We start from the raw sequence: 24,622 nt of genomic DNA on the forward strand, positions 1-24,622 counted from the left end.
TCACCGAGGTCAGCAAGGCACCAGGTGGCACTACAAGCCTTTTCCATGACTTCCTGGCTCCCACATGCCCTCTTTCTTTATTTATTTAATCAGAGTCATATATGTCAGTACCAATACGGTTATATCGAGCGCGATAGGCAACTCTTGTGAGACCGGAAGCGGGCCGCGGACTGGAGAACCATGCAGTACATACAGAAATTAAAGAAGGAATACATTGTATACAGCAACACAAAATAATGCAAATAACTACTATAATGATCACTAAAATCAATAAATGTCGACGCCAACTTCCATCTGGAAGCCAAGAATATAACCATGCCCATGGATCAACGGAAGGAGGGGGGCAAACGGATTGTGGGCTACCATGGTTTCCATATGGTCGATTGTCGCAGATATGCTGACATTATTATCAGGAATAAACATGCAACAGTGAGAATGAACAAGCGCACAAACTCCTCCTTTTGAAGCTAAAATCACATCCAAAGTATAACGATTCTGTAAAACCACTTCTCTCATTGCAGACACCTCCTGGTTGAGTTCCTTCAAAGCTTTTATGGTATCATTGAATAATCCTTCAGTCCAATTTGCTAGCCGATGGAGGTCCCTATAGTTCATTGCTGCACCCACTGAGGGCAGCAAGGCCCGAGAGACCTGGGTACCGATATATTGATTTATGGGTGAATTTACCTCCCGACGATTTCGTAGTCTAAGAGAAGATGGTAATTTATCAACCTTATACAACAACGGAACCACGAGACCCAATGTACATGTGCCTGTGAGGTTTCGAGGAATGGCTTTGTATGCTTTTTCGCCACAAAGCAACCATAACTCTCTTTGGAGTAAATAGCTGATATTACTACTCTGTTGGGACCAATTAAAGGCTGCAGTAAATAAGGAACTGATATGAAATTGCTCATCTGTGGTATTTGCTAAGCCAGGGATAGAAGAATTCAGACGCCAATTTGCATGGTAGGTTTCTTTCCTAGTTTTTAGCCATGCACTGGTATTGCTTCTAAAGCACTGAGATTGGTCACTGTATGTTCCTGTAAGAGAACAAGAGCTATTAAACATGAATTTCAATGTATATTGACAGTTTGGATATATGCCCCATGATTCTTTCCCCTCTTTAATTTGAAAACAAATGGGGGCAGGCTCATGGAGGGTCAATTGTACTGGAGGCCAAAAAGTTTGCTTAGGGGATATAATATTAGTAAATTGAAAAGATCCATTGACAGGCACGCCATGAAGCATTATGCCTGAATGACTGGCAAAGGGCGGCATGTGCATACATAACCAACATTTAGAAGCATGCAATAAACTGGTAAACTTAATCATATCTTGTACAAAAATATTATTCCTCCATATCTTATGATAATTTTCTCCCCTAAAAGTCTTATTCAACAATGCTGTTCTTATAGTTCGAGAGTGGCTGAGCCGTGGATACTGCCAGCCAGAGTAGGATTCAGGCGACAGCTGCTTGCCAGCCGATAAGGTGAAATATGGTGGCTGCAACTGGATTGTGTCGTCTGCTTCTCTTCCTTGTATAATGGTGCAGCAAAAGATGGCAAGGCAAATGGTTAGGAAGGCACTTCCGCAGTTGAAGGGACTCGCCGTGGCCGCACGCATCGAGCTGGAACCCACAAAGGCTTGTCCTCGACTTCCACTGCTGCGTCCCCTCGTCCCCACGTGATCAGCGGAACAGGTCCATGCCACGCGGGATCAGGCAAGCGTCGGTACACCACCAAGGGGCAGGGGAGTGCCTCCTCCTTCCTAAAATGCAATTCTGCGGGAGTATGGGTCCTATTATGTGGATATAAAAGATGGTTAAGTACAAAAAGAACTTGGTGAACAGCCGAAGGGATATCTGCTGTTGGTATGCTTCGGCCGCCAAGCTTGTTTAAGCAATAGTGTTTTGAACGTCAGGTGTGCTCTTTCCACTATAGCTTGACCTGTGGAGTTAAAGGGTATGCCATGAGTTAATTTCACATTCCACAACATACAAAATTCCGAAAATGTTTTAGAAATATATGCTGGACCATTATCAGTTTTGATACGCGCAGGTTTACCCATGACTGAGAAACAGCGGATAGTGTGCTGAATGACATGCCGAGCTGTTTCCCCCCTCATGGGCGTAGCCCATATGAATCCAGAGTGGGTGTCCACCGTGAGGTGAACCTTGGAGAGTGGAGTCAACACAGGTGTGTGTGTGACATCCATCTGCCAACACGCCAATGCAGACGTGCCCCTAGGATTGACAGCATCAAAAGGAATGGCCAGCTGAGATTTAGAACAAGAAGCACATTGGGAAACTATATCGCTTGCTTGGGCCAAGGGAATAGAAAACTGCTTTGCCAATGCTTTCGCAGGAAGGTGAAAGGTGTTATGACATAGTATAGGATCAGAAAAGAGAGAAAAGGCAGAAATGTTCTTCAGTGCTGCATCTGCTCTTGCATTGCCCTCTGCTAAATACCCTGGGTGCGATGTGTGGGAGCGAAGATGTGCAACATAATAAGGGAACTCTATTTGTGCTGAAGTAAGGCCTGCAGGGCAAGAAACAAGGAAAACAAGTCAGAATCCAAGGAAGGAGTTATATAAGATATTGGTAAAATAGCAAAAAGGCGATATACATACTGAGTATCCACAATAAGATTGAAAGGTTGAGTAGGAAAGGATTGAAAGGCAAGAATCACAGCTGCTAGCTCAGCTCGCTGAGCAGAAGACTGTGGAGGGGTAAATAAACATTTCCATTTTCCTCCCTCCTCCTATGTCACCCCCCCCTACTTTTCGTTCCATCCGTGAAGAGGGTTAGTGCAGAGGGGAGAGGTGTGAGAGACAAGGGGGTAGCCAAAACATAGGTGACCTGTGCCAGAAATGTCAAACGGTCATCCTTTGGAGGATTAAAAATGATGACACCTATAAAATCGGCCAAAGCAATTTGCACGGCAGCATTTGTGATCAATAAATGCTGCTGTTCAGTCTGTGAAAAAGGCAAATAAATCGATGCAACATCAAAACCGCTCAAAGCTATTGCTCGTGAACATCCTTTGATAACAATGTCTGATGTGGATTCAATTACTGAATAAATGTTCTTCGGAGGGGTATGAGGTAAATGTAACCATTCTATAATGCAGATAGTCTTCTTCTTGTCCGTCTGAGCATATAAAATTCCTGTTGGCAACAATGGTGTAGCAAATACGGCCAGGTGCAGCTCGTGTGCAGAGGCCTCTGTGATCCTGTCCACGAGAACAGATCGCAGGTGCTGATTAACAGTTTGTAATGCAGTGATCATTGCCGAAGTGACCTGGATTACATCTGCTGGATCCTTGTGTCCTGCGAGCGCTGAAAACAATGGTGATAATGTGCTGGTAGGTAATGCAAGGAAAGAGCGAGCCCAATTCAAATGCCCAAGAAGTTGTTGTAATTGCACAAGCTTCATGTTTGAAGGGATAGTCAGTTGGGGAACAATAGGCAGCGCTGCTTGTGCAGAGACTTTATGTCCCAAGTAGGTGGCAGGCAACGTCAATTGAATTTTTTCCGGCGCTATACAGAGTCCCGCTTCCGCTAATGTGGCAGAAAGTTCTTGAAAAAATGCCAGGCGGGAGTTCCTTAGCAGCGATTAAAATGTCATCCATGAAATGATAGCACAAAAGCTCTGGGTGACGCCTGCGGAAAGGTTTCAATGCTTCACTCACAAAATGTTGACAAAGTGTAGGGGAGTTCCGCATGCCTTGAGGCAGGACAACCCACTGATATCTCTGGGTGGGTTGAGAATTGTTATATACTGGCAATGTAAAAGCAAACCGTTCCCTGTCTGCTGGATCCAGTGGGATAGAAAAAAAAAGTCCTTTAAATCAAGTACAGCCAACTGATATTCTCGTGGGAGCATATTTGGATTAGGCATGCCAGGCTGTAAAGTTCCCATTGGCTGTATCTGTTGATTAATTCTCCGCATATCCTGTAAAAGACGCCATTTGCCTGATTTTTTCTTAATAACGAAAATTGGGGAGTTCCAAGGAGATGAGGACGGTTCAATGTGGCCAAGGGTCAATTGTTCAGAAATAAGCTGGGCCGCCGCTGCTAATTTTTCTTTTGGTAGAGGCCATTGTTCCACCCATACTGGGGTAGAGGTGATCCATCGTAACGGCAGTGCGGTGCGTGGAAGTGCAGGGGCGGCCCTTAGAATAAATTTGACTCCAATTTGGTGTCTGCAATAGCCAAAATATCGCGCCCCCATAAGGAGACTGGAATGTCCATTATTAATGGATAGAGGGTGATCTGCACCCCGCTATCGCTTTGGATGAGTATTGGGTGGAGACTGCGCCGTGCCTGTGATTCACCTCCCACACCAATAACTTGTGAGGCTGGACAGTGTTAGTATCTTCGCTCACAGTCAGAGGTACCTGGCCTCCCCCGAGGCAATTGAGCGAGATACTGTGTTTACCTTCCGTCTGCGACCCCCGGCAGGCTAGGTAAACAAACCCGGCGATTCTTCTCATTAGTTGTGAGAAGAACACACCCTCTGCTTCTCTGCTTCTCTCTCCCTCCCTGCATTCTCCCAGGGAGGGGAAATGAGACAGACAGGAGTCCTTTTCCATGTTTTATTCCTGTCACTCAGCAGTACATAGAAAAGTAACTGCTCCCTTCAGACTCCATCAGAAGAGACTCAACTCCTCCCCTGCACTTCCAGCACAGGTCACATGACACTCTGAGCTAACATCCGGTGCTCAGTACAGAGAATAGGCTCCACCTTTTCCCCAACAGTACATCTGCAAAACATAACATCCTGTTTTGCATTCCAGCCATCTGGAGCTGTCTTTTGCCTTGCTGCTTTTCCCCAACAGACAGGTGGGCCAACTGGATGGCCAAGCAGATTTTGCCACGACTGTTACATCCGCCCCTGTGTCCAGAACTCCCACAATGCGTCGACCTCCCACTGTCAGAGACACAGAAGGGCACGAGGCTGTAATGTTCATGGCTGCTGCAATTAGGGGCAGTTGTTCGGATGGGGGAAAAATAATAATCTTCGCCACTGAAGTATTTGATTGTATTCTGCATGGACGATCCGCATATAGCGTGATCTCAGGAAAATTCACATATGGTCCGTGTGTTAGCATCGGTACCGCATGAATTCCTGTTGCTTGTGCAGATAATAAAGGCAATACCAGACAAGTGGCATGATTGTCTAACCCTGCTTCAGTGAGAACATGAGTCTTTAAAGGGCAGAAAGGCAAATGGAATTCCACGTCCTGAGTCAGGCGAAGTTGTGGCGCTGTTTCCCTGGACTCCGGGGGGTCCCCTATTGATTTGTCTGGGCCCGGGGTGGGCCCTGCTGCCAGTTTCCCTGCTGTTGTCCTTGCTGATTTCGGGCAGTGTGCTGACCCTGCTGTTGGTTTTGAGGAAGCGATCTGCATTGATTGGCCCAATGAAAGCCTTTTTCTGCAGATTGGACATTTGGTAGAAGGATGCTTAGGCTGTTGCGTGGATCTACATTGCGCCTTAAAGTGTCCTGGTTTGCCACACTGGAAACAAGTTTTATCGATGGCTACAGGCTGGTTTTTATTTAGCGCTGCTGCCAGCAAATGGGCCTTATGAGTGGCTGTACCAACAGACTGACAAATGCGAAGCATGGCTGCTGTGTCTGTGGCAGGATTGTGTATTATCGGTCTTAACGCAACCTTACAATCCTCATTGGCATTTTCAAAGGCCAATTGTTTGATAATAATTTGTTTGGCTTCAGGATTTTCAATTTGGCGACTCACTGCTGTAATCAGCCTGTCCATAAAGGAAGAATATGATTCTCTAGGTTCTTGTCTGATTGAACCCCACCTCGACTGGATACTGGTGGGTTCCGGGATTTTTCTCATTGCTTGTTGAGCAGCAAGAGCAGTATCCCTCAATAAAATCTGCAGCAGTGTGGCTTGTACTGAAGCCTGAGCAAAGGGCCCACGCCCCATCATAGCATCCATCTGCGAGGGTAAGATTAGGATTATTCCCTCTTGCTTGTTGCAGTAAGGAAGGAGCATAACCACGACAGGCGATTTCCCATTCATGAGCAAATAATACACCAGCTGATGGGGGTAAAACTGTACGTGCCAAAAGCTTGATGTCATCTGGCACCAACAGCTGGGCTAATGTGGCTTCCAAAAGCGCCTGTGTGAATGGTGCTTGAAGTCCATTTGTCCTGACTGACAATTGGAGCTCTTTCAAGATTTTAAAGTCAAAAGGTTGGTGCTGGGCTTGAGTTCCTGCTGGAGCACCAGCAGGGGGCACAATAACAGGGAATGCCAGGGTATCCTGAGATAAGGAACAGGCAAGGGCTGCACGTTGAAAAGGGGTAGCTGGTTCTGCTGCTGAAAGAGCAGGGTCATTTCCAGCCAGACCACGGTATTTTTGCAGGATTGGGTCCTCTGGTGAGGAACTGTAATCTGGAGGTTTGGGTTCTGGAGCTGCTGGCAGGGCAAGGATTGGGACAGATGGCAGAACAGCAGACTGAATTAAAGAAGCTGGAGGTTGTGCTGGCAATGCAGCCAGGGAGATATTTTTTGGTGATAAAGAACCCATAGCATATCGAACCTTGCACCAAGCATTTAAAATTCGAACACCTATGGAGGGATGCCCATGAAAATGTGTCCCTATTTTGTCCCAAAGTTTCAGTTCCCATGTTGCGTCCAAAGGGAACCAGGAACAATGTTCATGAATGCACAGAATAAGCTGTATCAAATCACCCTCTGGAACTTCCAATTTGTTGGAGGAGAGGAGAAATTTTAAGTCTTTTAAAAAGTTCTGTTGGGGAGTAGTCAATAAGTAGTCTTATTCTAAAATAAGATAAAAAAGAGAATCGAACTCACCGGGATCTTTTTTAAAGATGTAAAGCGCTTTGCAATCCTTGCCGGACGTAGTGAGTCGATGATAACCACTGCTTGGATCGAAAATCCTCTCACAGTTTCTTTTAAAATCCTCTTAGTCTGCCTCAGACTGTTTGCTTCAAGTTGCTTCTTTTTTCTCTTTTAAAAACCTCAGCCGTATCCTTTTATTCTGCCTCAGAGAGGGCACCACTTGTGGGAACCAATTGACGGAAACCAGCCGTCATTTTGGGGTGCAAGGCAAAGAAAAACACACACAAAGGCAGCAATATTTCCATGGACGGAGGGTAAAAAGCTCCTTCCTCTCTCTCCTCCGATTTTATTATCCTTTGTTCTCTCCAGCCGCATGGCTGCATTCCAATGTCTCACGTTACCTCATCCGGTCAAGCTTTAACCCACCCACAAACCATATAGGGTTACACTGCCCAGAGGGGGGAACATAACTCCTTATAGGGTCAATACATTCTAATACATTGCAAGCTCAGAGTGCTGGTCACCGAGGTCAGCAAGGCACCAGGTGGCACTACAAGCCTTTTCCATGACTTCCTGGCTCCCACAGTGTAGAGTTGGAAAGGGACCCCAAGGCTCATCTAGGGAAGGCCTTCCTTTTCTCCTCCTCTTCCCAACCCTCCTCCCTCAAACCTTGGGAGTTTGGTAGAGCAGGGGAGGCTTAACATTTGTGGGCTGCATTGCCCCATGCTCAAGCCTCCAAGGGCCACACGTCAAAGCAGCTGAGCCCAAAGTGTAAAAGTGTGTGTGACCAGCTTTAAACAAAGACACACACACAAATGAATTGAAGCCAAACAATGCTGGAGGGTCCCAAAACACCTTTTGGCATCGCAGTTAACCAGTGAGAGCATTCCGTCCAAAAATTACTTTTTTAAAAAAACAATGCATATTTTTATGTTGTGGGGGCACAAAAATATCTTGGGGATCATATAGAACTAGCCAAACTTTTAAAAACTCAGTGAAATGTAAACTAAAAAAGAAAGTAACATTGGGGGCGCAAAAATCCTTTCCCTTTTTATATTCTTTTGTTAGGATCACTTTCTCTCACCCCCCAGTATCCTGTCACCATCTTCTGTGCAGCTGCTGCTTTGGAGGACTAGAGAGGAAAGTGGGGTGGGGGTGGGAACTGAGTCGCTTCTTCTCCTAATTCTTGAAGTTAAGGTTTTCCCCATACACCTGGGAGAACAGGATGCTGTACTAGATGGGCCATTGGCCTGATCCAGCAGGCTCCTATTGTGTCCTTCTGTTCAATTCTTCACTGTTTTCACTTTTAATTTACAGACAAGCCAACTTGGCTGTGCCAAAGAGTGTATCTACCTGACCTCCTCCCGTTTTAGGTGAGACGGGGGACATTTCCCTGGATGTGTACGTCCGCAAGGAAGAGAAGATTGAGGCTAGCTTTGTCCTTCACCTTGACCGTGGCAAGGACTATTTCCTCACCATCAGTGGGAGCTACCTACCAAGCTGCTTCGGGACCTCCTTGGAAGCCTTGTGCTGGATGAGGCAGCCGCTTGGCGAAGTTCCCGTCACCAGACTTATTGACCTGGTAGGGAAAGGGGTTGATTTACCTGGCAGGTTCATGTGCTGGATGTCTACCCTTCCCACTCTGCTTGCCTGCTTGAAAAACAGCTGCTCTTCCACTCAGAAATGTGGGGGCTGGGGGTCCTCCGCTGCATTCAGCTTCAGCTTCTGTAGCTGTGCATCCGCTTCCTGTGTGCTGTTCATGCCCTTTGTTTGCCTTGACTGAGTCATCCCAGGTTCTGGTCCTCCCACCTGCCCTTTCGCTGTGTGCATTTCCCTGCCATCTGCCCAGATACTGTTCAGCCAACGGGCTGTTTCTTTCTCTTCTCAGGGCCTGTGCCATTAACACCCTTGGTTGTCTTTTGCTCTTGCCTTCCTCCTCTGATCTCAGGGAGAAGACAGCTTCCTAGAAAAGATAACAGTTGGTTTGCTATCCTCTAGATGTTCTTTTTTTAAAAATAATAATAATAATATTTATTGCTTTTAAAAGTTACAGAAATGTAGAAGAAAGAGAGATAAGACAAAAAGGGAAAAAGAAAAAAAAAGACAAGAAAAAAGAAAAACAAAAACAATACAATAGCAGGGCAATGAGAGGTAGCAGGGCAGCAGTTGAAGAAGGAGCAAAAAGGGTTTTTCTTGTGTGTGTCTGTTTCTTTGTGGCTGATTAGCTGTTCTCCCTGTGCAAAGGTCAGAGGGGGCAGGGTTTCTGTTGAGGAAGGTGATTAGCTGTGGGAGGAGCTTATCAGAGGTAGCAGGGCAGCAGTTGAAGAAGGAGCAAAAAGGATTGTCTTTTGTGTGTGTGTGTGTGTGTGTGTGTGTGTGTGTGTGTGTTTCTTTCTTTGTGGCTGATTAGCTGTTCTCCCTGTGCAAAGGTCAGAGGGGGCAGGGTTTCTGTTGAGGAAGGTGATTAGCTGTTGGAGGAGCTTATCAGAGCTTGTAGGGCAGCGGCAGTTTGATCCATCTTTTAGATTTAGGGGAGCTAGTCTCAAACGTTTGTTGGGGGAGACCTAGGTTTTTTTGTGGGTGGAGTTATTTGTCCTGTCTTCACGCTTTTTATGATGGAGGACCGCTGTAGCCACCCCAACGACGTTCTCAAGATGGAGGGGGAGGGAACAGCTGCAGTCGCCTGCGGTTCCTGCGCAATGTTTGCCATCTTGCCAAAGGTTGCAGGCAGCTTTACCTGCAGCAATTGCATGTTGATTGCCCTCTTAAAAGACAAAGTCCAGCAACTGGAGGAACGTGTAGCTACGCTCCAAAGAATTAGAGATCTGGAGCTCTTCTTGGAAGCAACAGAGCACACCGTCTCCACCAAGGAGGAGACAGGGGACTCCCCTGAGAAGGAGGCTAGTTCATCAACACAGGAGCCAGATATATGGAGAAACGTGACTCAAAGAAGTAGGAGGCCCAGGGTTCGTTCTGTTTGTTTAGAAATACACAATCGTTTTGAGGTCCTCTCCCCTAGCATGGAAGATGAAGAGCAGACTCCATTTGAGGATCTCTCCCTCATTTCAGTCGATCAGGTATATGAAGACGAGCAGCAAAGTCAGTCCTCAGGGAATGTGCAGGCGACCTTGGAACGGACAGCTCATGGAAGAACCCCGACCAAACCTAAGAGGAGGCGTGTAGTGGTGATAGGGGATTCCCTACTGAGGGAAACAGAAGCAGTGATCTGTGGGACTGACAAGATGTCTCGGGAAGTGTGCTGTCTCCCCGGGGCTAAGATCCAAGATGTGACTGAACGACTGCAAGGAATCATAAAACCCACTGACAAATACCCCTTCCTCTTGGTTCATGTGGGAACCAATGATACTGCAAGCAATAGCCTCCAGAAGATCAAAAGAGACTACGAGGCTCTGGGCAGGAAATTGAAGCAATTAAATGCACAAATTGTCATCTCATCTGTCCTCCCAGTTGAACGACGTGGCCCAGGGAGAGAGGGAAAAATAGTGGAAGTGAACAGCTGGCTTCGCAAATGGTGTAAACAGGAACGGTTTGGATTCTTAGATCACGGACTGCAGTTTCTTGAAGATGGACTTCTGGCAAGCGATGGGCTGCACCTCACAACGGTTGGGAGAAATGTTTTTGCCAAAAATCTCAGAAACCTCATCAGGAGGGCTTTAAACTGACTAATGTGGGGGAGGGAGACAGTGCTCCTGAAGGTAGGAGTCTATCAATTGATGAAGATGATCATCCAAATGTCATAGACCAAATGGAGCAAACAGCACGCAGACCTAGTGGTGGGAGGAAAAAATCCTTAAATAAGAGTCATGGGGTCATGATTAATGGACTTCAATGTCTGTACACTAGTGCGCAAAGCATGGGAAATAAACAAGATGAGCTTGAGCTCTTGGTACAGCAAACTAAATATGACATAATAGGCATCACTGAAACCTGGTGGGATAAGTCCCACGATTGGAATGTAATAATGGGGGGATACAATCTATTTCGGAGAAACAGACCAGACAAGAAAGGAGGAGGAGTGGCGTTATATGTCAGGGATGTGTATACCTGTGAAGAGATCCAAGATTTAGAACCTCAAAGCCAAAGTGAGAGCATTTGGGTCAAAATTAAGGGAGAGAAGAATAACAGAGACCTCATTGTGGGAGTTTACTATAGATCCCCAAGCCAAACGGAGGACATAGATGATGCCTTCCTGGAACAGATGGCCAAGCATGCAAAAGGAAGGGAGATAGTAGTAATGGGGGACTTCAATTACCCGGATATTTGTTGGATGTCAAACTCAGCCAAGAGCATAAGGTCAAACAGATTCCTCACTGGCCTTGCAGACAACTTCATTGTCCAGAAAGTGGGAGAAGCAACAAGAGGAACAGCCATTTTAGATCTGGTCCTAACCAATGTTGATGACCTGGTTAGTGGGGTAGAAGTGGAAGGATCATTAGGCGCAAGTGATCATGCTCTTCTGAAGTTTACTATACAGCGGAAAGGAGCAGCCAAGCATACTAGGACTCAATTTCTTGACTTTAAGAAAGCCGACTTCATAAAACTTAGGGAAGTGCTGGGTGAGATCCCATGGACAGTAATACTAAAAGGAAAGGGAGTTCATGATGGCTGGGAGTTTGTTAAGAGGGAGATAGTAAAAGCACAACGTCAGGCAATACCAATGAGACGGAAACATGGAAGGTGCTTAAAGAAGCCAGGGTGGCTATCTAAAGAACTTTTAACTGAGTTAAGATTAAAAAAGGATTTGTACAAAAAATGGAAAAGGGGGGAAACCACCAAAGAGGAATTCAAACAAATAGCCAGCACGTGTAGACACAAAGTCAGAAAAGCTAAAGCACAGAATGAACTCAGGCTTGCTAGAGAGGTTAAAAGCAACAAAAAAGGCTTTTATGGGTATGTTCGTAGCAAAAGGAAGAACAAAGAAACAGTGGGGTCACTCAGAGGAGAAGATGGTGAAATGCAAACAGGGGACACAGAAAGGGCTGAACTCCTCAATGCCTTCTTTGCCTCAGTCTTCTCCGATAAAGAAAACAATGCCCGACCTGAAGAATTTGGAGCAAATGATTCAGCAAAGGAAACACAGCCCAGAATAACTAAGGAGATAGTACAAGAATACTTGGCTAGTTTAGATGTATTCAAGTCTCCAGGGCCAGATGAACTGCATCCAAGAGTATTAAAAGAACTGGCATATGTGATCTCAGAACCACTGGCAGTCATCTTTGAGAATTCCTGGAGAACAGGCGAAGTCCCGGCAGACTGGAGGAGGGCAAATGTTGTCCCTATTTTCAAAAAGGGGAAAAGAGAGGACCCAAATAATTACCGCCCAGTCAGTCCGACATCAATACCAGGGAAGATTCTGGAGCAGATCATTAAGCAAACAGTCTGTGAGCACCTAGAAAGGAATGCTGTGATCACCAATAGTCAGCATGGATTTCTGAAAAATAAGTCATGTCAGACTAACCTGATCTCGTTTTTTGACAGAATTACAAGCCTGGTAGATGAAGGGAACGCAGTGGATGTAGCCTACCTTGATTTCAGCAAGGCATTTGACAAGGTGCCCCATGATATTCTTGTAAAGAAGCTGGTAAAATGCGGTCTTGACTCTGCTACCACTCAGTGGATTTGTAACTGGCTGACTGACCGAACCCAAAGGGTGCTCATCAATGGTTCCTCTTCATCCTGGAGAAGAGTGACTAGTGGGGTGCCACAGGGTTCTGTCTTGGGCCCGGTCTTATTCAACATCTTTATCAACGACTTGGATGATGGACTCAAGGGCATCCTGACCAAATTTGCAGATGACACCAAACTGGGAGGGGTGGCTAACACCCCAGAGGACAGGATCACACTTCAAAATGACCTTGACAGATTAGAAAACTGGGCCAAAACAAACAAGATGAATTTTAACAGGGAGAAATGTAAAGTATTGCACTTGGGCAAAAAAAATGAGAGGCACAAATACAAGATGGGTGACACCTGGCTTGAGAGCAGTACATGTGAAAAGGATCTAGGAGTCTTGGTTGACCACAAACTTGACATGAGCCAACAGTGTGACGCGGCAGCTAAAAAAGCCAATGCAATTCTGGGCTGCATCAATAGGAGTATAGCATCTAGATCAAGGGAAGTAATAGTGCCACTGTATTCTGCTCTGGTCAGACCTCACCTGGAGTACTGTGTCCAGTTCTGGGCACCACAGTTCAAGAAGGACACTGACAAACTGGAACGTGTCCAGAGGAGGGCAACCAAAATGGTCAAAGGCCTGGAAACGATGCCTTATGAGGAACGGCTAAGGGAGCTGGGCATGTTTAGCCTAGAGAAGAGGAGGTTAAGGGGTGATATGATAGCCATGTTCAAATATATAAAAGGATGTCACATAGAGGAGGGAGAAAGGTTGTTTTCTGCTGCTCCAGAGAAGCGGACACGGAGCAATGGATCCAAACTACAAGAAAGAAGATTCCACCTAAACATTAGGAAGAACTTCCTGACAGTAAGAGCTGTTCGACAGTGGAATTTGCTGCCAAGGAGTGTGGTGGAGTCTCCTACTTTGGAGGTCTTTAAGCAGAGGCTTGACAACCATATGTCAGGAGTGCTCTGATGGTGTTTCCTGCTTGGCAGGGGGTTGGACTCGATGGCCCTTGTGGTCTCTTCCAACTCTATGATTCTATGATTTGAGACAAACAAACAAACATACATCCTAATTGTAATTAAACCAATCTTGATAACATTGTTAAGTGACTTCCTCAAATCCCCCTGGTTGAATTTCATTGTATTTCCTTATTTACAGTTTTCCAAAATCAATCTTCTAAAAATAATAATAATAACTTGATCACTTCACATCTTTCATTCTTTCTAATCTAGCTTGAAACATCTTAATTCCTATCCTTACATATTTAAATCCTAGGCCTATCTCATATTTGCAAGCTTTTCCAGTTAGGTTATCTTGACATATTCAGCTAAATAATCTTTGAATTTTGTCCATTCTTCCTGGTACTCCTCCTCCTTCTGGTCGCGGACTCTTCCCGTCAGGTGGGCTAGCCCTGGGATTCTGGAGAATCTATGTGACTAGATGCTTGTAATGTATGCCAGGCAATCTGGCACAAGTGGGTAGGGTTGCCATTCGCCGGGATTTGGCCGTTGGAAACAAGTGTCCATGCGGGAAACGCTTGAATGTCCAGGAAAACCCAAAGGTATAGCAATTCTACACGTGGGGAGTAGGGACGAAAGCGCAAATCAGAATAAAGCAAAGGCTGGGAAAGTTCAAACAGAAACACACACACACTATGCCTCAAGATTTGTCTTTAAGACACAGGATCATAGAATTGTGGAGTTGGAAGGGACACCGAGGACCATCTAGTTCCCTTATTCCCAATCAGGGGTCCGTGGCCCCATCCCTTGCCTCCCTCCAACTAATTTCCTCTCATTTTGGCATTGCAATAGCATACATTTTATGGGCGGTCTTGTTGTTTTTAGTATACCTAAAATCCTTTGCTTATTACCCCACATTTTGAACCCGCAGCCCTGAGATTAAGAGTGTCACGCTCTACCAACTGAGCCACCCCACTGTAATGGTCCCACACCTCCCCTCTTGACGAAGCTGCCTGCAAAGCTGATCTGCGGAGGAAATGTCCTTCTGCAGGCATGGTTTCAATCCAAACAGCAAATACTAGTGGTCAACTCCAAAAGTGCGGTCAAGAAACCCTGCTTGCCAAAGAACAATTGAACGCACCCTTGAAGCTCCTTTGCAGCCATGTCTTTACCTTGACACCACGTATGATGCTAGATGTGGGGCCTGCGGGCCTGTCAAGATTCCCCACCTCTGCTCTATCTAGCCAGGCTGATGTTTTCAAATGGGGGTTAAAGCTGTGAAGCTGTTTGGATGCATGACTGGACTTGACTGTGGGCATTTCATTGTGCTGTGTCCCAGAGCCTTAAGGATGGGCTGGCCTAGGAACCTAAGCCACCAGGTATATAAAAGTGAGGTCCACTCCAGCCAAGAGCGAAAGAAAACCACCAAGCAGCCCTGCTCCCCAACAATGTCCCCCAAAGAGGATACGGATCGTCTCGGGAATGCTGGTGTCCAGGCAATCAATTCTCTCCTGCAGCTCGTCCTGCGTGCCCGGGGTCTAGAAGAGGTCCTCAGGAAGCAGAGTATCACCCACGCGTTCGGAAGGGATGAGGTACATCCTGGATAGCATGCAGAACAATCCAGCCCTGGGGTGCATAATGTGAGGTCGAGGAATGCCACAATGGAGAGAAGCCCCTCACCAAGAGAGCTGGCACAAGGGCTGAGAATTGTATCCCGCCTGCTTTCCACAGTAGCATTCCTACTACCCTTCTCATGATTTGGGGCAATGGGACAGTGAAATCATTCCCCGCTTCTTCTAGTGGCGAGTCTCAGAGAGCCGCTTTGCTAGGGAGAGACAGACAATGGTTGGGAACACTTGGGTTCTTCTGAGCCGTTCCAAGGAAGACCATATGCTGGATGTCCCACCCACTGCAGCTCCACCAAGGTGCCACTATACTCACAGCAGGAGTTTGTAAGAGCGAGTCGGTAGCTAAGATATAAATCAATTGGGACGTTTGGAACCTGCACACCCCAAAACTGGTACTGGATTCCAGCCCACACCCATCCTTTCAATGGTGCAGTCCCCCTCAGCTCACCTGGTGGCAGGCATTCTTGAAGAGGTGGTCCACCAAAAGCCAGATCTCCTTGGCCGCTCAGTGGAGTCATCACCATCCTGGGGTACGATATCCAGAAACTGCTTCTCCTGGAGGTCCAATGACAAGCGGGACTGGCATGAGAGCCTGACAGAATGTGTGCCTGTATGCATTCTTTCCTTGCTCCAGCTGGGTGGACAAGTCTTGCCCTCTGAGGCCACAGCTAGGGCTGGATGATAGCTGGCTTTCAACACGGTGATATATCACTAGCTAAACATTGCAATACACCAATATATCACAATGTCTGAAATAAGATGGAGCTATGTAGAGGCATTGGCTGGTTTCACGGTTTCCCCCGCATTGTGATTTTTGCTGCCCCCTGCATGATTCTAAATCCTCCATGATTCTAAATGTCTACAGCTGTCCAAATTGACAGTCACCACTGTCTCCTTGTGGCTAGGATAATACACCCAAGTAGATCTGATTTCGAGAGGAGTGACATTTCCCTGAGCCACCCCAAAGCAGCCACTACCGCTTCCCAAATGCCAGTGCTCAGGTGGTAAGAGTAAGCCAGAGTGGCATAGCCTGTGCAGCAGTGGCTGAGCACAGAGACAAGGAGAAAACTGGCTCTTGGGGCCAGAGGGGGCTGGCGCCTGTATCATGAGACTGGGCTTTCTGCCTCCCGTGCTGCCAATCGCAAGCGGACCCAGAGTCAAGCAGTGCAAAATCAGTGACAAGCAGTGCTGGCAAATTCTGGTTTCGTCTCCGTTCTCCTCTGCCGAGTTCTACAAGGGCCACGTTGAGACTAGGGAAGAGACCAAAGCAGAGAGCTAGAGCCACCACCTGGACTGGATTTGAGTCAGAAGGCAGGCAGGTGCGGGTTGCCTGAGAGGAAAGTCAGGTTGGTGGGGTAGTGCCTGGTTTGCCCTAAGGGATCAGCTGCCACTGCATGGAGCAGCTGCTGATCGTTGACAAGGGCAACTCCATTTGCGTGCCTTCGAGGCACATGCACACTGTCGCAAAGCTGGAAGGGGCACTTGAAGGGGCAAAAATGTCCCCCCCCAAGAGCACAAAAGCAGCAAAGTGGCATGGAAACAGCATCTCGACTCCCTCCCAGGAGCTTTGGCACCGACCTCTCAGGCCTGTGGAGAGTTGGAGCAAGGAGTTTTGCAGGGAGGCTGCTGGTTTTCAAAAGGCCTTTCAAAAGGGCTTCCGGAAGTTTAGAGGGTGTTTGCAGGCTTTTCCAATGCTGTCCCCAATATATGCAATTTCATTTAAACGCACGGTACCTCGGAACGCAACCCCCGTGTAAACGGGGCGTTGCCTGTACCTGATTTGAGCCCGCTACAAGAACATCTAGAGGATAGCAGAGACTTCCGGGTTGACGCCTCCGTCAATGGCGGAGCTCCTCCGATCGGGAGGAACTTGGTCCATGAAAAGCACGGTCTGACCGCCATGGTGAAGGCGGAGACCCATAGAAATCACAGGCGGGAGAAGCCTGTGAACCTGGGATTCGGCTGGCACCCTTTGCGCCTCCCCTACTCGCGGGGAAACCCCGTTTTGGGGATCCGGAGCAACGTGGTGTGAGCGGCGCGGTGCTTTGAATCGACCGCTTCTTTCACAGAGTGAAGCCGCATTGCTGCTGCTGGAGAGCGCTGACTTTTTCCTGTGGACAATTGGATTTTAAACGACTACCAGTGAGTAGAACGGAGAAATGGATCTTGAAACACTTTAATTTGGCGCCGAAGCGGGAAGGCTCTAAACAGGAAGTCCGCCTCCCGTTCTTGTAAATAGATTGAAGCAAAGACGTTACAAGCTAAAGTCTTTGAAAGCTTTTGATAAAGGATTAAATTCCCACCGGACAAAAATATATAACCCCTCTTGGAAGCAGGAGAAGAGGGGCGAAGTTTTGGATCTAGAGTGCCTGCAGAAGAGAGTGAAAATCAAACTGCCACTGCTCTGAACCTGGAAAAGGGCTGCCAGATGACGTTCGGGGAATGTTTATTGACAGAACGGATTTGACAGCTAGCTAAAATAAGAAAGACACTGTTTCCATTGTCCTCTTCTGCGTTTAAAAATGGAGGAAAAAGTAACCGAAAATTGAAACTATTGTTATCTGCTTGAGTCGTGCTTGAAAGAATTGATACAAACGGAGACTGTTTCCATCTAGAAGGAGCATGTGAAACTGTTACAGGAGTGCAACAGGAAGATCTCCAGCTGCAAGATAAGATTCTGAAAACTAGAGTCTGACCTTGGATCATTCAAAATGTTGATAGGAGAAGCTATTATGACTGTATTATACAAGATAAACTACTCGCTGGAACAGCTCCATAAAAAGACAGATGACACGATCTCTAAAATTGACAACTTGGAACAGAACGTGATTAATTTGAGTCAAAAAGTGAGTGTCAATACAGAAACAACTCAGGATTTGGTACAGGAACATATCTTGGTTGGACAAATGGTGGAGGAAAAGGAGAAAGCTGATGATGTGAAAATGGTGGAGAAAAAGGAGAAAGCTGATGATGTGAAACCAAAAGTAGTACAAGCGGGATCCTTAATTTCTCAGAAGCGAATTGAGGATTATAAATTGAGGTCTTTCATGACTGAATCTAGCAAAAGTCAAATTTTGAGGCTAGGATCCCGGCTTGGATTGAAGAAGGAAAGTTGGAAAGAACTCTCTATCCAGGGATTGACTGACTTTTGGGACATGGACCTGGGTTTGGAGGAGCTTGAAGTTTTGGAGGTCGCTAGAATTGGAGGAATCCTGAAATACGTTCTGAAATACTCTATGGACTTTATTTTTAACTTTGGAAATTTGGTTGAACTGTCCAGAAGGAACAAAAGTATTGCTAGGCTAGAGTTTTCCCGAGATTTGCTCCTGAGCATCAAAGAATATGAAGAAGACCTGCAGAAGGGACTTGGAAGAGATTTAAGAGCCTCGGATATAAGAACACCAGGTTGATGGATTATATGGAACTGACGGGAAGGACTGGCAGAATCCGAAGCCAGGGAGAGGAGATAGTGGAAGATAATTGGAAAATTTAAAGTGTTTATTTAGAAATTTTGTTAAAGTAATGACTGTTAGAAAAATGGTGGAATGACATTTTATGGATTTAGCAGAAATGCTATAAGAAGTTGGGTGTATATAAGTAATTTACCTTTAATGGGAAATAAGGTTAAAGAATATGTTATTTATAATATGACAGAAAATAGAGAAAGATGGAAAGGATTTGCTGAAACAAGTATTAGAAGCGGAATACAAGAAGGGAGGTGTGAGGAAGTGGAGGAAACAAGGGAATGAAGGACAGAGTATGGAAAAGGAGGGATGTTTTTAAATTGTTTTTGTCTTGCTTTGTTTATGTGTTTAGTTCAATGGGTTTAGGGTGGGTTTGTATTGTTTATATATTGAATCATAGAATCATAGAATCATATTGTTGGAAGAGACCACAAGGGCCATCGAGTCCAACCCCCTGCCAAGCAGGAAACACCATCAGAGCACTCCTGACATATGGTTGTCAAGCCTCTGCTTAAAGACCTCCAAAGTAGGAGACTCCACCACACTCCTTGGCAGCAAATTCCACTGTCGAACAGCTCTTACTGTCAGGAAGTTCTTCCTAATGTTTAGGTGGAATCTTCTTTCTTGTAGTTTGGATCCATTGCTCCGTGTCCGCTTCTCTGGAGCAGCAGAAAACAACCTTTCTCCCTCCTCTATGTGACATCCTTTTATATATTTGAACATGGCTATCATATCACCCCTTAACCTCCTCTTCTCTAGGCTAAACATGCCCAGCTCCCTTAGCCGTTCCTCATAAGGCATCGTTTCCAGGCCTTTGACCATTTTGGTTGCCCTCCTCTGGACACGTTCCAGTTTGTCAGTGTCCTTCTTGAACTGTGGTGCCCAGAACTGGACACAGTACTCCAGGTGAGGTCTGACCAGAGCAGAATACAGTGGCACTATTACTTCCCTTGATCTAGATGCTATACTCCTATTGATGCAGCCCAGAATTGCATTGGCTTTTTTAGCTGCCGCGTCACACTGTTGGCTCATGTCAAGTTTGTGGTCAACCAAGACTCCTAGATCCTTTTCACATGTACTGCTCTCAAGCCAGGTGTCACCCATCTTGTATTTGTGCCTCTCATTTTTTTTGCCCAAGTGCAATACTTTACATTTCTCCCTGTTAAAATTCATCTTGTTTGTTTTGGCCCAGTTCTCTAATCTGTCAAGGTCGTTTTGAAGTGTGATCCTGTCCTCTGGGGTGTTAGCCACCCCTCCCAGTTTGGTGTCATCTGCAAATTTGGTCAGGATGCCCTTGAGTCCATCATCCAAGTCGTTGATAAAGATGTTGAATAAGACCGGGCCCAAGACAGAACCCTGTGGCACCCCACTAGTCACTCTTCTCCAGGATGAAGAGGAACCATTGATGAGCACCCTTTGGGTTTGGTCAGTCAGCCAGTTACAAATCCACTGAGTGGTAGCATAGTCAAGACCGCATTTTACCAGCTTCTTTACAAGAATATCATGGGGCATCGTGTCAAATGCCTTACTGAAATCAAGGTAGGCTACATCCACTGCGTTCCCTTCATCTACCAGGCTTGTAATTCTGTCAAAAAACGAGATCAGGTTAGTCTGACATGACTTATTTTTCAGAAATCCATGCTGACTATTGGTGATCACAGCATTCCTTTCTAGGTGCTCACAGACTGTTTGCTTAATGATCTGCTCCAGAATCTTCCCTGGTATTGATGTCAGACTGACTGGGCGGTAATTATTTGGGTCCTCTCTTTTCCCCTGTTTGAAAATAGGGACAACATTTGCCCTCCTCCAGTCTGCCGGGACTTCGCCTGTTCTCCAGGAATTCTCAAAGATGACTGCCAGTGGTTCTGAGATCACATATGCCAGTTCTTTTAATACTCTTGGATGCAGTTCATCTGGCCCTGGAGACTTGAATACATCTAAACTAGCCAAGTATTCTTGTACTATCTCCTTAGTTATTCTGGGCTGTGTTTCCTTTGCTGAATCATTTGCTCCAAATTCTTCAGGTCGGGCATTGTTTTCTTTATCGGAGAAGACTGAGGCAAAGAAGGCATTGAGGAGTTCAGCCCTTTCTGTGTCCCCTGTTTGCATTTCACCATCTTCTCCTCTGAGTGACCCCACTGTTTCTTTGTTCTTCCTTTTGCTACGAACATACCCATAAAAGCCTTTTTTGTTGCTTTTAACCTCTCTAGCAAGCCTGAGTTCATTCTGTGCTTTAGCTTTTCTGACTTTGTGTCTACACGTGCTGGCTATTTGTTTGAATTCCTCTTTGGTGGTTTCCCCCCTTTTCCATTTTTTGTACAAATCCTTTTTTAATCTTAACTCAGTTAAAAGTTCTTTAGATAGCCACCCTGGCTTCTTTAAGCACCTTCCATGTTTCCGTCTCATTGGTATTGCCTGATGTTGTGCTTTTACTATCTCCCTCTTAACAAACTCCCAGCCATCATGAACTCCCTTTCCTTTTAGTATTACTGTCCATGGGATCTCACCCAGCACTTCCCTAAGTTTTATGAAGTCGGCTTTCTTAAAGTCAAGAAATTGAGTCCTAGTATGCTTGGCTGCTCCTTTCCGCTGTATAGTAAACTTCAGAAGAGCATGATCACTTGCGCCTAATGATCCTTCCACTTCTACCCCACTAACCAGGTCATCAACATTGTTTAGGACCAGATCTAAAATGGCTGTTCCTCTTGATGCTTCTCCCACTTTCTGGACAATGAAGTTGTCTGCAAGGCCAGTGAGGAATCTGTTTGACCTTATGCTCTTGGCTGAGTTTGACATCCAACAAATATCCGGGTAATTGAAGTCCCCCATTACTACTATCTCCCTTCCTTTTGCATGCTTGGCCATCTGTCCCAGGAAGGCATCATCTATGTCCTCCGTTTGGCTTGGGGTTCTATAGTAAACTCCCACAATGAGGTCTCTGTTATTCTTCTCTCCCTTAATTTTGACCCAAATGCTCTCACTTTGGCTTTGAGTTTCTAAATCTTGGATCTCTTCACAGGTATACACATCCCTGACATATAACGCCACTCCTCCTCCTTTCTTGTCTGATCTGTTTCTCTGAAATAGATTGTATCCCCCCATTATTACATTCCAATCGTGGGACTTATCCCACCAGGTTTCAGTGATGCCTATTATGTCATATTTAGTTTGCTGTACCAAGAGCTCAAGCTCATCTTGTTTATTTCCCATGCTTTGCGCATTAGTGTACAGACATTGAAGTCCATTAATCATTCCCCCGTGTCTCTTATTTAAGGATTTTTTCCTCCCACCACTAGGTCTGCGTGCTGTTTGCTCCATTTGGTCTATGACATTTGGATGATCATCTTCATCAATTGATAGACTCCTACCTTCAGGAGCACTGTCTCCCTCCCCCACATTAGTCAGTTTAAAGCCCTCCTGATGAGGTTTCTGAGATTTTTGGCAAAAACATTTCTCCCAACCGTTGTGAGGTGCAGCCCATCGCTTGCCAGAAGTCCATCTTCAAGAAACTGCAGTCCGTGATCTAAGAATCCAAACCGTTCCTGTTTACACCATTTGCGAAGCCAGCTGTTCACTTCCACTATTTTTCCCTCTCTCCCTGGGCCACGTCGTTCAACTGGGAGGACAGATGAGATGACAATTTGTGCATTTAGTTGCTTCAATTTCCTGCCAAGAGCCTCGTAGTCTCTTTTGATCTTCTGGAGGCTATTGCTTGCAGTATCATTGGTTCCCACATGAACCAAGAGGAAGGGGTATTTGTCAGTGGGTTTTATGATTCCTTGCAGTCGTTCAGTCACATCTTGGATCTTAGCCCCGGGATGACAGCACACTTCCCGAGACATCTTGTCAGGCCCACAGATCACCGCTTCTGTTCCCCTCAGTAGGGAATCCCCTATCACCACTACATGCCTCCTCTTAGGTTTGGTCGGGGTTCTTCCGTGAGCTGTCCGTTCCAAGGTCACCTGCACATTCCCTGAGGACTGACTTTGCTGCTCGTCTTCATATACCTGATCGACTGTAATGAGGGAGAGATCCTCAAATGGAGTCTGCTCTTCGTCTTCCATGCTAGGGGAGAGGACCTCAAAGTGATTGTGTATTTCTAAACAATCAGAGCGAACCCTGGGCCTCCTACTTCTTTGAGTCACGTTTCTCCATATATCTGGCTCCTGTGCTGGTGAACTAGCCTCCTTCTCAGGGGAGTCCCCTGTCTCCTCCTTGGTGGAGACGGTGTGCTCTGTTGCTTCCAAGAAGAGCTCCCGCTCTCTAATTCTTTGGAGCGTAGCTACACGTTCCTCCAGTTGCTGGACTTTGTCTTTTAAGAGGGAAATCAACATGCAATTGCTGCAGGTAAAGCTGCCTGCAACCTTTGGCAAGATGGCAAACATTGCGCAGGAACCGCAGGCAACTGCAGCTGTTCCCTCCCCCTCCATCTTGAGAACGTGTCGTTGGGGGTGGCTACAGCGGTCCTCCATCATAAAAAGCGTGAAGACAGGACAAATAACTCCCCCCCCCACAAAAAAAACACCTAGGTCTCCCCCAACAAACGTTTGAGATTAGCTCCCCTAAATCTAAAAGATGGATCAAACTGCCGCTGCCCTACAAGCTCTGATAAGCTCCTCCAACAGCTAATCACCTTCCTCAACAGAAACCCTGCCCCCTCTGACCTTTGCACAGGGAGAACAGCTAATCAGCCACAAAGAAACACACACACAAGAAAAACCCTTTTAGCTCCTTCTTCAACTGCTGCCCTGCAAGCTCTGATAAGCTCCTCCCACAGCTAATCACCTTCCTCAACAGAAACCCTGCCCCCTCTGACCTTTGCACAGGGAGAACAGCTAATCAGCCACAAAGAAACACACACACACAAGAAAAACCCTTTTAGCTCCTTCTTCAACTGCTGCCCTGCAAGCTCTGATCAATATTTTTTGGAAAATTAATTATATTAATTATTTTTTTAATTAATTTTCCAAATATTTTTTGGAAAATTAATTTAAAAAACTGAAAAGAAAAACACCATAGATTATCCAGAATCCCAAGCAGCGACACTGTGAAACTTTCATAGGAATAAAAGGTAGGGGGGAAGGAGGCACAATGTCAAGCAGGCAACAGAATAAACCCGAGCACTGTGGGTCTAAAACCGGCCCCTGAATCTCTTGCTCCCCACTCTGCCCTTCTAACAAGAACATTTTTTTGCTTGCTGGATGGCTGTGTGCAATGAGAGCTCAGTCACTGAGGAAGGGTGCTGGCCCAGTGGGAGAAGTATGTGCTTGGCATGCAGGCGATCCAAAAATCCATTCAAGAGCAAAATTCCAGTTCTCATGTTTTCTGTATACATGGCTAATTTAAAGGGGAATAGCATGGTGGCTTCCACAGAGTCAGACCATTGAGCCGCCTAACTCCTTAAGGGAGGACCAGAGCTCGCTGGTGATGCAGGTCCCAGAGCAGTCTCCAGCATCTCCAGGTGAAACGGAAAACATCACCTGCCTGGAACCTTGTAGAGCCACTGCCAATCAGTACAGACAGTGCTGAGTTAGGTAGCTAGGATCCATCCACCATCACCCTTTGCCCGAAGCAAAGGCACATCGCTGGTCCAAATCTTTGAAAGACTTTCCCTGCTCACCAAGCCACCTGCCCTCCTTTATGCATTGCTGATGGCTTATCAAAGGGATCCTCACTGCAAGTCTCATCAAGGCAGACAGCTTGATGAAATCTTGGCGCCCTTGCTTTCCAAATGCTAACAGGGACAATGGCACCAGTGGACCTCTGGACTCACAGGGTGCAGCTTACTTGGGAGCCATCAATTGTACACATTTGGAATGGCCCTTGAGAAATGATGGTCTGCCTATATTCAGCAGCTTACCACCTTGTTGTTTGTTAAAAACTTGAATAAAAAGCATGCTTAAAATTGTATTGCATTAAAGGAAAATGTTATGAAAATGATATATAGATGGTATATTACACCAGTAAAACTTGCAAAAATGTACAAAACGTGTAAGAGGTGTTGGAAATGTAAAGAAAAAGATGGTACATTTTGTCATATGTGGTGGGAATGTAAGAAAGTGAAAAGCTTCTGGAAGTTGATATATAATGAGCT

General features: G+C 46.0%; 2 long non-coding RNA genes across 2 annotated transcripts in view; both read right to left on the reverse strand.

The window, feature by feature from the left end:
- Window positions 1–24,622, reverse strand: part of LOC310697728 — a 984,178-nt gene that overhangs the window by 512,094 nt on the left and 447,462 nt on the right. The gene's annotated exons all lie outside the window — the stretch shown is intronic.
- LOC310697744 lies at window positions 90–7,415 on the reverse strand. The gene is made up of 2 exons (XR_014521186.1): window positions 6,849–7,415; window positions 90–1,800 (listed from the first exon to the last, which is right to left on the reverse strand). It is a non-coding gene; the product is annotated as an uncharacterized lncRNA (long non-coding RNA).

Source organism: Podarcis liolepis (genome assembly GCF_965112155.1).
Source record: "Podarcis liolepis genome assembly, chromosome: W".
NCBI lineage: Eukaryota > Metazoa > Chordata > Lepidosauria > Squamata > Lacertidae > Podarcis > Podarcis liolepis.